Genomic DNA, 14,443 nt, shown 5'->3' on the forward strand with positions numbered 1-14,443 from the left:
TTCCTTAGGTTAACAGTGCATTTGGCTTGAAAGGCACTTGTTTGTAGCTCACAGGAATTAGTTTCAACTGTTATTAAGAATAATAATAGGAATAACAAAATTCAGCATATGAAGTGATGTAGAGTGGACTGGAGGAATCTGTCAAAACTTAGCAAAACTCTTCAGAATCTCTCAAAACTGAAAAATTTGAAAAAGGTTCCTGGAAAAAAGATGCCATCCTTTATAAAGACAACTGAATATAGCTAGAGCAAGTGCCTAGCAGTTAAGGGGATCTGTAAGGACCATGGCTAGTCAGAAAGCATTCCAAGACTGCAAACAAGAAGTGTGCAGGTACAGAATAACAATTAGCATTTTGGAGAGAGAGGAAAGGAGAAGCCTAAGGACTTTGGTATGAAATTAGCTAATAATAGTGTATTTTCCACAGAGGAAGCAAAAATATTAGAAAACAAATATGTCATATTTACTAGTTTCTTAAAAACTGCAAATGTTTAGGAAACTAATGATGACACGATACAGTAAGTCTTTAGAACTGTAATTGAAATTTATGACAATGGATAAGAAAAGATATTTTAACATGAAAAACATTGCCTAAGAGATTAGGTTCTGGAGGTAGGGGGGTCCAGAATAATTAGAAAGTGAAACAATAACATCACTCCTTCTTAAGTGTCAAGAGACTGTTAAACCAGGAAAATCACAAAATACAAATAGCGTATGTCCAAGAATACTAATGAGAAGAGGAAAGCAAGTGTTTGACAATAAATTGTACCTGGTTCAGGAAAACTCCAAAGGAGAAAAAATTGCAACCTTGTTTCTATTTAACAGAAGAACTAGATGGTTAGAGCTTATCAGGAAATTTTTTTTAACATGTACAATCACTGTTACCATCTGTTTAGAAAGTGATTTGTGGAACCACATGAGAAAACACAAACTGGTCATGTCCCTTGTATGGAGATGGACTCGATGACCTAACCAGTCTTAACCTTATTTAATTTCTGTGTCATTTCTAAATGGGAAAGAGCTATAAGCAAGAGCAATTTATTCTATTCCTGATAGACACAAGTGAATGTAGTATGAATGCCAGTAGCATCTGGGTAAATTTTTATTCTGTATGAACAACAGCGGTGAACCTTAGCCATTAGTGTAGCTTTCTCATTTGACAGATCTAGAACTGGGAAAATTTGAATACTACATCTACTGCCAGTATTGTATCAAAAGGCCTTTTCTTTCATTTTCTCAAAAAATTTGTAATTCAAGGCTCTTGGTATCACCTGGTGGCTTGTGCAGTGGCCTTCTCAGAGACATCAGGGAAGCCATGTCATTCTGTTTTAGGTGAGTGTTTTGAAATCTCCAGAGGAAAAAGAGTGTCTCTTCTCATTCATGCCAGAGGAAACACAAATTAAGCCAACACACACCTTCCCTCTCCTTGTACATTGTATCCATCAGGGATAATTTCACTGTCTAGTCCAACAAGTACAGGAACTGATCTGTTTTTACATCCCTCCACACACAGACGATATTGAAGGAGTTGGAAGAGCAGATGAGTAACATTTCCATTCTTCCTCATGTGCTGCCCTCTGGAGCTGGTAGCTCAGAGTGGGAGGAGGAAGAGTGGTAAAGCTACTGCTGACTGCAGTATAAATACAGGCATTTTAGGAAGAGAAATTGTTCTTCTCTGCCCACTCCAAAATTCCACAACCTAGTCCCTGGTGGCACTCACAAAAGCAAAGTTACTGCTTCGTGAAATACTTGTTAATGGTAATGGTGATTATGCATTCAGCCAATACAGTTTTTCATTCTTGAGTCCTTGAGGTGAGAAAGAACACCTTAGAGAACAGAGTTATCTTAAAAAAAGATAACCACCATGCTCTAAATATATGGGACATTCTAAGAACACTGACTCAGTCAATATTTCCATTCAAAATTTTCTTCAAATGCATCCTCTTTTTCATTGACAAAGAGGAGAACAAGCATATATGTCCTCAGGCTAAAGTTGTATTTTGCTGCTTGTAACAAAGGACAGAAAATTTCTGCTATTGTGAGTATGATTTATTGTCCAGCAGTGTTTTACACCAAAGCAAACACAGTGGACATAATGGACGATGCTTCACTTCTGAAATAAATGTTTTCCATAGTGGACTGATGATGATAGGCCCGATACAAATGCTCGCAGTTTAATTTATAGAAAGGTTATAAACCCAAAATAAACCAGCCCCTTCTGTCCTTAGCCCTTAATCCTTCACACCCTCCAAGAGCAATAATTTTGTAAGAAATTAGATTCATAATAGAAGCTATATCTTTAAATCAATAGAAATAGATGTAGTGAATTAAACATGTTTCATAAATGAGCAGGAAATACACATTAGAAATAATAAAGATAACTTGTCCCTGGAAATGAGAAATTATGAAAAAGATTGATTGGTGGCATAGACTGGATAATGTAAAACAAGATAGAGATCTTATTTTCCTTATGTAAACATTTTAGCTTTTTCCAGAGAAAGGGTCAGCATTTTTGTCATTGCATTTTTTGATAATAAAATCACAAACTTACAAAGAACCATAATCCCACAGGCTAATAGTTAGCTTTTCTAAACAGAATTTGTGATGTTATTATTTCATGAGCATTTCTCTGTGAAAAGCCTCTTGTCTCTCCAAAACAACAATTTTATGTATCAGATCATCACAATTAATAATATATTTGTAACATTTCAGCAAAAGTTAGATCTATGAAAATAATCATGGGGAGCAGGAACATAAACTACACAGTATTTTTTTCTGGATGCTGAAATTTGCTTTAAAAGTAGATTTTCTAAAACTCTGAAGAACTTATGAAAAAATGATGTAGTAGGATCTTTGTTTTTTGTAATTTCTAGTACTTCTGATTCAAATGCATTGGACCAGCACTAACCAAAATTACTTGCATATAAAATTATTTAGTAAGAGACACCTCAATGAATGTTCCAGCTGTGGTGCCAAGAAATACTGAAAAACTCTTTAAATTGAAAGAAACTCTAAAGATCTCAGAGAGTTCTGATGGCAACTTTCACTCTAGATAAGGACAACAGCAATCATTTAAGGCCACTAGGGTACAATATGTAAATGTGAGGCAAGTAATGGGAACTGATTTTACTCTACTGCTGCAGTGAAGATATTCACATTCATGGACTCAAACTTAATATGTACATGGTTTTATGAGAAAGCAAGTCCAAAGGACAAAAAAAGATCAGCAAAAGATGACGACTAGAGCACAGAAATTTGAACCAGGTTAATTGTGCCGCAGATTGCTGATCACACTGATTCCTGTTCAAATTCAGTAGAAGGGTAAAAACACTGCCAATCTCACTATTTCTACGCCTTCCTACCTTAGGGGAACTTCTCTTGTTCTTTGCTTCTGGTTTCAGTATAGTTTTCTGGGCCAGGAGGGACTTCCATGAGACTGGAAACTTTGTGTGACATAGCATGGACTATAGCTTCCAGTTTACTCATCTGCGTTTCATCTGCATTTTTGCGTATCTAGGTTAATTGCATGTGTTACTAAAATATGTACTGTTGGGCCTGTTACATGGCAATGTCCATATAATTTTCATATCAACATATTAAACACAATGAGAAAAAAAAGCAAGAACACTTGCAAAATTTTTCTTGGGGACCAAGGAGGTGTCCGGGAGCCAGTAAATTCCTGCCTGCTATGTGAAAGGCAGAGGTGGAAGTAGGATTAGCCTTTAGGTTAAAGAGTCAGAGGGGAACTTGAGGCTTTGAAAACAAAAATGCCGGAGACCATGTTCTTTGCTTATGGCTAAAGCTGATCCTCATGGGAGATGGTTAACATGTAATGTTTTTAATTTTTTGATAAATGTGCATGTATTCAGAGACAGGGTGGAAAACAGGTCAGTAGCAATCTTTGTATCTTGAGCTGCTTTTAGGATACATTCAAACAGGACTGACTATTGCTGCAAGTCAGAGAACAAGCCTGTTCATGAACCAGATGTCCTCCTTGTGGACCAGGAATACACACAGGACAAAGATGTGACTAATTCTCCCTACGTGATGTAACGTGTATCAAAAAATCTAATGTGTTTCTCTCAGAACACTTCAAAAAGGAGTAAGCAGAATAAGCAGTGGGGACTGAAGAGTTGCTGAAAAATGTATTAGAGCACTGGAAGAGTAGTAGTACTAGAATAAATTTATTTAGAAAGGGGACAGACTGAGAGGTATAAGAATAATAAATTATTTATAGAAAATAAATTTGCTTATTCTACTGAATTTACTTGTACAAAAGGGCAATGATATATCCTATATCTAAAAAAGTATAGAGATTTATACCAATAAATAATTATTTCTCAAATATAAAAAATAATACAAAACCAGTGCCATTAGGTAGAATTCAGTTTAACTAAGAGTCATGGTTGTCAGATAACCAAGAGTTGTTGTGGATAAAGTAGTTAAGAAGATGGGTCACAATATATTGCACAACCTACATCTCCCATAGGAAAAAAAATGCCCAGGAGATATGCCAGTATCTCACTAACAAAATAATTAATTTTTCCAATAATTCTAAATTAACCAATTCAAGAACTTCACTAAAGTCTATGCTTGTGGCCCTTAGTTTGCTGTTGAAACATTTGAGAAATATAAATTTAGTCTTAATAGCTTTAGGATAATTCTGATGTGGAAAAATCAGTATCTCCTCTTCCAATAAAAAAGATAAGAAAACAAATAAGATTATGTTATCACAATTTCTCAATTGAAAACTATTATTCATGATAACATTGCCCTGGGAAGATAAGTAGAAAATTACTTAGACGTAAATCATCATTGTACAAATATACCAGTGTTTCTTTTTGCCGTAGTTTTATGAGGTTCAGTATTTACTGAAATTTTCTTTAAGACCTGATGCAAACAAACTCCAAAACAAAATTATATGAGCTCACAATTACTCTTTGTATACACTGGGTAAATCTAGTTTTCCTCTGGGAATGGACTTTAATCATACCCAACTGAGCCTTATTGAAAAACAGGAACAGAAACAAAGAAACCACTAGATATCTCAGATTACCTAAGCCATAAACAGAGGATGTCACATACTGAGCCTTTTGACACGGTTTCCTACAGCATCCTTGCTGTAGTCAAGCTGGGGAGTTATGAACTGCACGGGTGGATTACAAAGCATGGAGAAAAAATGTTTGGACTTGTCAAGGGTAGTGGTTTTTTGAAGTCCAAGTTGCATCTGGTAGTGAGAGGCATTGCTGTTGTAACATCTTCAGGATGATGGAGCAGAATGACATGACACCAAATTAGTGGAAATTACTGAAGGTCAGAGCTGCTGTTCAGAGGGACTGAAATGCTGGAGGTGTGGACTAAAAGACCTCCAAAGGTCTCTGATAACTCTGATGATGAAGTTGTGTGACCTGTTTTGTATAAAACAGCTTCAGACTATTAAGGAGTTCATGAAAAGGTTTTTGTCATCTATTTAAGGATGCATTAGCCATGAATGAGCAACTACCAAGTATTATTTTAATTTGGTATTGACTGACTTGAAAGGTTAATATCATTCCCTGTGGTTTGTACTCAGGAAAACAAGTTTTATTAAATTACATTTCACTACTTTTTTTTTTTTTTGTACTTAATTTATTTTTACAAAATTTAATCTTTATATAGGCATGTCTTGAAATAATTACCTGGAGGGGTAACTTCATAAGAGTTATTCAAGGTTCCGATTTTGGTGGATTGTAATGTACTGTTGTCCTGAAGACATCCTGATTGGGGAGCTAGAGCCATAGAACAGATCCTGGGAACGCACTGAGACAGATATTGGGGGAAGTCTGTATAGCCCTTTACTCCTCTTAGTAAATTAATTCCTGAAAATATGTTAAGTAACTGCTGTTCAAGATAAATCAGTTATCAGAATAGAAATTATGTCCAGGCTGAATAAAGTGAGTATTATGTAACTGAGACTTTGAACAAGGCTTTTTGTGTATCTGAAAAATAGCTCCTGATTTAAAAATCACTGTGTATTACAAAGGCTAACTCAAAAGAAAATAATCTGTTGAATGATGCTGATCCCATAGGAAATGTAATTTTACCTCGAAGCAAACAATGAAAATTTTGAACATTCTTTGAAGCATATATTTAAAAATAATTCCTTGGCTAAGTTGAGGTATCAGAAGTAACTTTCAGGCTTAAATTTGCTTTTCAGAAACATTTTATCTGAACAAGATATTTCTAAAAAGCTTTCAATTCATTGTCAGTCTGAGTAAAATATGTGCAGGGCACATTATAAATAATTTAGGAGGTCACAGCTCTCCAGGAAAACTCAAGAACTTAGCAATTCTGATTTCATTAACCAGTATTTTCTCATTCATTTCTACAGTGATTTTATTGATGGAATAATTTGAATATTACTTAATATCTGTGGTTTTTCTTATTCAGTATAGTAGTGGACTTTTGTGATGTCTGAGCTTATCTGACTTTTTTGTAATAAAATACCAGACATAATCGATGGTTGATTTTCTGCAAATATTAATTGGTTACTAAATATTCAAAATTCCCTACTTTATGCTTCAGAAAAAGCGTATTTGTTGTAACATGGTCATTTGCTACTCTGCCTGACATGTAACTCTATTCTTTAAGCAAGTGCCCAGAAATACATGTGATGACAGCAAATAATATTGATCTGAGATCTCATTATAAATCCAAGCCTGTTACACACTTGCTCTGAGTACTGAGAGTACACCTATCTACAGCTGTACCTAAATTTTTCTCAGTACAGTAGCTCAGTGTTACAACTACACTGTTTTCTATGCATTTTCTTGGAAAATTCTCAATATTGAAAATGCTCAGAATCTTATGATAAGGTAAAATTGTTGGAATAATATACGAGATTATACAAAATAAATAGAAAAAAATTGCAGTAGGGAGACTGAGACTGAAAAATCCTGTTTAATATGAGTATGTAAGCGTGTGACAGGTTTGTGTTTATAATGAAATCTCAGATCAATAATATTTACCGTCTCTACAGGTATTAATGTATTCAAAATGTACTGAAGTCCATATTTCTGTGAATCCAGTTTTAAAACTTAAGTCCAAACTCAAATAACATCTACAATTTCATATATGGAAAATTGTTTAAGTGCTTAGTTACCTCCTTGAAAGGGATACACTGAAACACATTCTAAAGTATTTTCCTAAAGGAGTGGCTCTAAAAAAGGAGATCCATGAAAATCTCTATAAAACTCTGTTCTTTAATAACATGCACCAATAATTTAAGAATGCTATTATTCACAGTGTTGTGACTGACAGGTAATAAGAGAGTTTCAGTCCTCTGAACTGAGTGAGTCTTTTCCAACTGTTCTGACTCCCCCCTTGTAGGTAACTTTACAGTTTCAGGAGGATGTAAACACTATTTCCCAAAACCACAGGAGTGAAGAGGGCTGCTTGTTTTTAGAATTTGCTGAAGCAGCTGTTATCCTGACTGATGCATGCTTTTCAGTGAAATAAGTAAATAGGAATATTAAATGTGCATTCACAGTTACAAGGATTTGTTTGGTTAGAAGGCCGTGCAGCAGACAGATGACTTTTTGAGGGGAATGCAGGATGAAAAAAATCACATTTGTGTTATCTGGGGCTGCTGTAGGTTAGTTATTCAAGTTATTATTAAAAGTCTGTGGAAGGCTCAGAAGGGGTCAGAATATTAAAATTACTTTAAATTTTCTTGAGGAAAAAGGTTTTAAATAAATAGGAGTGCATATTTTGTGAATAATTATACAATATGTTTTTCTTTCTTGTGAAAAGACATAGATACAGAAGCAGCTGGGTAAGACTTTACAAAATTCCATATCTCTAGACCTGGTATTTCCTACTCAACCTACTTTTTGGCTATGTAAGTTCCACTTCATGATTGTTTAATGACTTATGAAAAATATGTCTTGGTGTCTCTTTCAGATAGAAATATCAATTCTCCAATTCCAAACAAAACCAAGTCTAGGCTTTAAAACCTTTAATGACAGGAATATAACAATCACAATAAAAATAGTAATGTTTTTGAAATAGTTTCAAGTGTTCTAATAAATTATGTTGCTGATACAAGTTCAGTTACCTTTAAGATTGGAGCCACTAATGGAAAAATCTGAAGCTGCAGTCCATGCTTACAGTGAGGTCAGTCACTGGTTCTTGAAAGTAATGCTGTGACATGAGTTATGTCTAAGATCAGTCTCCTTTTTTTCAGATACATTTCTTGACACTGTGCTGTGCACACCATTAAGAACTAATCTCAGAATTTTCTTTGCTTGAGCTTCACTATCACCCAAACATTGTAATATGAATCTTAAATTCATGAACAAGTTCTCCCCTAACTGAACTACTCATGTTTGATTCCTGCATCTTCAAAGGAGGGTAACTCCAGCAAAAGGTATCAAGTGGCCATCAGTGGTGGATGGGTGTCCTTCAGACAGCTAGAAAAGAATGTGCCGTGATCAGAATTGTTAAAGTTGCAACTTTTTGTCCATTTCTAAACTAGAGTTCTATGAAGACTTCACTACAAAACAGCCACCTTTACACTTCTGTTTCACTTATATTCTTACTTCTTGGATAACATGCACTGTCCTTTCTGGTTAATATGAAATGTGTTCCAGTGTAAATATGATAAACGAAAGAATTGGTGGTAAAAAATAACTTAGTAATGAAGTAAGAAGAATTGTGTCCTCTAGAAAATTAATTTCTTTCTAGCGTTTGGAAAATGTTCCAGCTGACTGAATAAAGGAATAGTTAAGATCTTTATCACCTGCTTTTTCTTTTTTCCAAACTCAACAAAAACATCATTAATGCCAGGACGAAGTACACGAAGATTGATGCTGTGTACTTTGAGAGTTCTTAAGAGATCTCCCTGTGAATGCATTAAGATAATTTCCTTTTAGAAAAAGGGAGTAAAAATGATGAAGGGGGACAGATTTGGAGCTGGGTGGTTTTTGGTGTGTGTGTGGGTGTGTGTGAAAGAGCTCCTTTTTGAAAAATGAGGTCAGATCAGGTGAATAGTAAATTGTTCCGTTCTGCAGGTGCACCAAGTGCACACTCACCATCTGACCACACAGGAAGTTGTGCACACTGTATCCTTATATTAAATCAGTACAATTTAAGCTTTTAGATTTTATTTCAGAATTCTTGAAATACATAAAAATGTTTAAGTCCTGAATGTTTTTCTGTAGACTGTTCAAAGTATTTTTAAGAGTAATATGTAGTGCTACTGCATTTCTGGTTTTTACTGGCTTGGAGGACAAAATGGCCTAAGCTGGCTACGTTTATAGGTGGAATGATTAATGTGTATAGAAACATGCTTGTGTCATGCATCTTGGTTTAAAAATGTGAATAACAGATCTGGTCTGGAATTCTGAGGTATGCTTTTCCTTTCTGTTTTTATCCCACTTAGGATTAAAAGCAAGAATTTCTGAATTTTTCAGTTCATTCTATAAGAGAAGTTTTCCACTTGTTCCTGAACGCTCCCTCATTAAAAGCATTCTGAATTCAAACCCCAGCTCACAAAATCCTTATTTTCTATAGGTTTCACTCAGACAAGAAATCCACTTGTGGAGTGAAGCAGGAGGATACATTGCTGTCCTTGTGAAAGATGGTCTTTGAGAGGACTCCTCCCAGACTGCTGCTGCAGAGATTTACACAAGGCTTTTGAATTTTACCTGGCTTTCAGTGAAGATTCACTAAGAATGCCTAAGTGATGCCCTGAAGCATTTCTGTCATACTACAGTATTGAAAAGGGGGATTTTTAGTGCCCAAAATAGACCGGACCATCTCTGAGGACTACCTGTTCATTTCTTAATAGGCCCCTTATGAACATCATGGATTTGAACTTGAAATTTATAATTGTGTTAAATCTGTAGCCAACTAGAAACACTGGTTTTAGAGCTTCAGCTGGATGTTGTTTTAATAGCTGTTATACTGCATTTCCTGTTCCTTAGAGTCATCTTCTCCACTTCAGCTTTGCCTTCTTTGAATATTTTGTGAATTGCTCCTTTATTGGCTTATGACTTGACCAAATATAGAAAAAAGGTGGAAGCCTGGTTACCTGAAGAGAATATGCATCTAATGGGAAAATAATTTCCTGTGAGAAAAGAATTACTTAATATGTGTATACACGTCTGTCTATACATATACTTAAATTGGTTTTGAGATTATATATAATGTATATAATCAGTGTATGAGTGCATTCAAAGAAGTAGCAGTCGTATTAATAGTGAATAACAGAAGAATTTGTTTTTAGCTAGAGGAAAAAAAGCTCTCTTCACATACCATCAACAGTTTTAAAAAGCCCTTAAAGACCACGTGATGTCTGATAGCACTGGAAGAGTTAACAAATGGCACTCACATGCATGTTTTTAAATAGTCTCTTCTAATATCCTCATATATGTTACTTAATATGATGTAGTGAATACCTTTCTGTGATTTTATATAGCATGGTGGATGTGTGTCATTAAGTGTGGATGAATAGGAAATATATGAAGCATCTTTTTTTTTCCCAGGGATGAAAGTTTAGAAGGCATTGTACTGACCGCTGCAGGAAGAACCCGTAGTGTTAACAAGTTACTAGAGTGAGAGTAACGTAACTGGTATGACACCTGGGAGAGGGCCCAGGATATATTGATAGCAATAGGATGCTCTTCAGTGGTTACTGAATCATGTTATTCAGAAATGGGAGAGCAGCTGACCACATTCAGCAATTAGTGATTTAGAGCATTCTTAAATCATGTAGGGTAAATAATTACTCACACTGTATGAAACAGGGTAAATTAATTTCCAAGTAGCTAATGTGATTTCCATTTAATTTTGCAGTCCAGTTTGTGGTAACCCTTGTTAGTACGTAGTATTCTTGTTATAAAAACGCACATTAATTTGTAGTGCAAAACAACATTAAAGCAGTGCATTCTTCCTACTGACAAGTTCTTGAACTCTGTGAAAAAGAAAGATTTTAGTGGCTAGCTGTGTAGTGTGATTATGTGTAAAAATTGTAGATTTTTAAAATCTAGAAGCACAGCCATTCCAAAGATACAAAGTTTAATTAAGCATTCAAAATAGATGACTAGTTTCAATTTGCTTTTATTTTTTGATGTTAATATTCCCAAACATCCTGATATCCCAAGCAATGAATACAGGTAACAGTTGTTTTCTATAACTGCCCTTAATGATATTATACTTAGCTTCTGTTTGGGATTGCACTTGGCAGTCATCTTCTGAAACATTTTTCTGTGAAATTCAAATAATTGAAACCCAACAGATGTAGGACATACTGCCATTATAAAAGTTGAAGTCATAAAGTTAATTCAATGCATTGAACATCTTTTTCAGATCTATTTAAATTTTCAAAATTAAACTTAAAAAATGCCATCTAGACTTTGAAACCCTCTGAGCTTGATTTCTGTGTGGAGCAGTATTACATCACTATAAAATGCTTCCTAGGTTGTACTACTGTGATTACCAAATGATGGCCAGCAAAAGCAGCCTGTACAAAAGAAGTCCACTTTACATACTATGAAGGTCATTACAGAAAACTCCAGGCTTGTAGAAAAGCTGCACAGAGATGCCATCTAGCAGTAACTCTTAGAAATTCCCTAATATTTAATAGTTCCTTCTTTCAAGATACTGCACTTAAGCATGAGAGAAAGAAAAGCTTTTATATTCCAAGTCCTTTCCCTACAGCTGGCTTCCTGCTGAGTACCTAGCCACCCTGCTGGAAATAAAACTTCATTCATGATAATATATTTCAGTAATCATCTTTTATTGTATTTTTCTATGTAAATACAGAGAAAATTAGAATCAAATGATATAAAATTTAATGTCTGTTAAAATTGATATTCTCTAATTAGCACTGAAAGTGTTTAAAATTACTCAGTAGTGAGCTGTTTTCCATTTGTTAAAGAAGAATTTCCAGAGCTGGTTAATAGTCTATATCATGTTTAGCAGGAAAAAAAAAAAAAACCCACACCAAAAAAACACCAAAACCCCCCCCCCCCAAAACATGGGCAATAATTTACCATGGTTGAAATAAAATCTTAATGTTCCAGAGATTCAAGAATAAACTATATCTATTTTTTTGATATATATTTTACCATAAGATGGCGATACTTTACTCTCAGTAACACTTTACTCTCAGTAAATAACCTAGTAAGTTTAGCATAAAAGCCCTGTCATAATAAGAATGCCTGTGGACACCACTCTTGAGTCAGTGATGGCCTGGTACTAAATCAAAGCTTTTTTCCCCAGGAATTATTTAAAAGTAGCTGATCAGTAAAATAAGTTATTAAATACTAATTATGTAGGACAGGAACAGGAATGTATGGTGTATACCTTGAGATGTCTGATGTGATTTATTTTCATAAGCTGAATAGTTTGTGTCAATGCTATGGAAAAAGTTGTCTGTCTAGTCATGAGCATATTGCACAATTCTTTTTGTAAAAGAAAGAATTTAACATACTCTCATTTCCTACATTTAATTTCACATGATGTATTTGCTTCCTCACCTGCAGGGCAGAAAATTATTATTCCATTTCAATTTAACGTAAAGCAAGATAAATAAGTGAGCACTACTTACATTTCTAAAGTGGGATTTCAGTCACGATTTGTACTTATATGCTAAAAAAGCCTATAAACATTTTTACATATATTATTTTTCACAGAAATATGAAATCTGTTCTTCATAGTCAACAACACTAAATGATTGTCTTTCATGTGGCATCTTTTTTATGCTTAATGTGGTGTAACAGCTTAACCAAGGATCTGACTAACCATTTGATCTCATGCTTTTATTTCTGAAAACGCAATTTGGCTCTGATAAACACCAGACTTTGATTAAGGTCTCTTATTTTCACATAATCTTTTGAGCTTTCTGGCTCATGACCCCTTCACAAAGTTAAAAGAGCCTGTAATGAACATTTTAATATCCCTGAAAATGTCACACAGAGTGATGAATAAAAGGGCACTTTTATGCCCTCTGCACAGTATGCCACAGCAAAAAGGGCTAGAAGCAAAGTTTGAAAAGTAAATTTATGCCATTTCATTCCAGTGGCTTATCCTGCTTTTCAGTGATGGATGGTGACACACATGTAAGATGGAGCACTTCTTCCCACTGTTATTTTGGGGCATATCTCTGACAACTGAACTAAAATAATAATTCTGGCAGCTGAAGCTTGTTTGCCTCATTAAGTGGTTTTACTTTTCTGTGGATAGACAGGGATACAAATTTTGCTTTTCCTGCTCTCAATCTCTTTAAGTCTCTTAACTTGAATGGATCTCACAAAGTGTAACAGAAGACAGACAAAATAAAGAAAAATGGGTGTGTGGAAACCTGCATTATAATGTACCATGTGCTGCTGTTCATACAGATGTGGAACTTCTGTGTGTTGCCTGAGAAGTCTCTTTACAGACTAGCAATGGCTGATACTTTCGAATAGCTTGTATTTAATAATATTGATATAATTAATTATTTGGATAATATTCTTAATTCTAGATCACGTTCTGCTTTTTTGTCACTGTGTCATACTTATTTAAAAGTGGTCAGAATACTGCAGCCATAAATCAGATTTCCACTGAATTGCTTTTCAAATTCTATATTTTTTTTGAAGAGGAACCCCCTTCCATTGTTGGAAATTCAGTACATATTTGGATACGATTAACTTATGTGACTTATGCCTTTATTTTAAAGGACAAAAACCTTCCAGAAGAGATGAACATTGCCTCATACAGTTGACTGGTACCTACACAGTATCATTAAAATGACATTCACCAACATACAATATGAACTGTGGCAACATGCTATGGACTACTGCCGGCAGTAGACTGCAATGCCATAAGAACGTTTTTTCTCTTGTTACTTTTTCGTAATGCTCACAGTTACAAGATTGCATGCCACAAGAAGACAAATGAGACAAGTTCTATGTCTGTAAGATGCAGCACTACAGACATCTTCAGGCCTAGGGGCGTTCAGTCACTATTGCTGAAGTGCAATTCTGATTTTTTTTTTTAATGATTTAATCTAAAATCACCTTTACAAGCCAGGTTGCATGGCTAAAACATATTGTTTGCTTTTATCATTATTGCAATCTCAGATGTGATCCTTCGGTGACCTGAACGCAGCTGAAGGTAACGAAACTCTGCAGCAGCCTGGAGCGTGGCTCTCGTACTAAAATCAGCTTCACGTGACGCCTCGGGTTCCACTCTAAACCAATTTATTTCCCGTCGGAGGCTGTCGATGCCCGCTCCCCGCGCCCAGCTGCCTCCCCTGCGAGCGCTGGTATAAATCCCTCCGTGCCCCGAGCCGGGTAAGCCGTCGCTGCCTCCGGCCGGCCCGAGGTGCGGGGGAGCCCCGCTGCCCTGCCCGCCCTCCTCCCCACCTCTTCTCCGCGCAGCTGACGGAACTTCTGCCCTGGGCGGCGGCGGAGAGAGACGC

Source organism: Athene cunicularia, assembly GCF_003259725.1.
Source record: "Athene cunicularia isolate RWA chromosome 8 unlocalized genomic scaffold, athCun1 chr8_part1, whole genome shotgun sequence".
Classification (NCBI taxonomy): domain Eukaryota; kingdom Metazoa; phylum Chordata; class Aves; order Strigiformes; family Strigidae; genus Athene; species Athene cunicularia.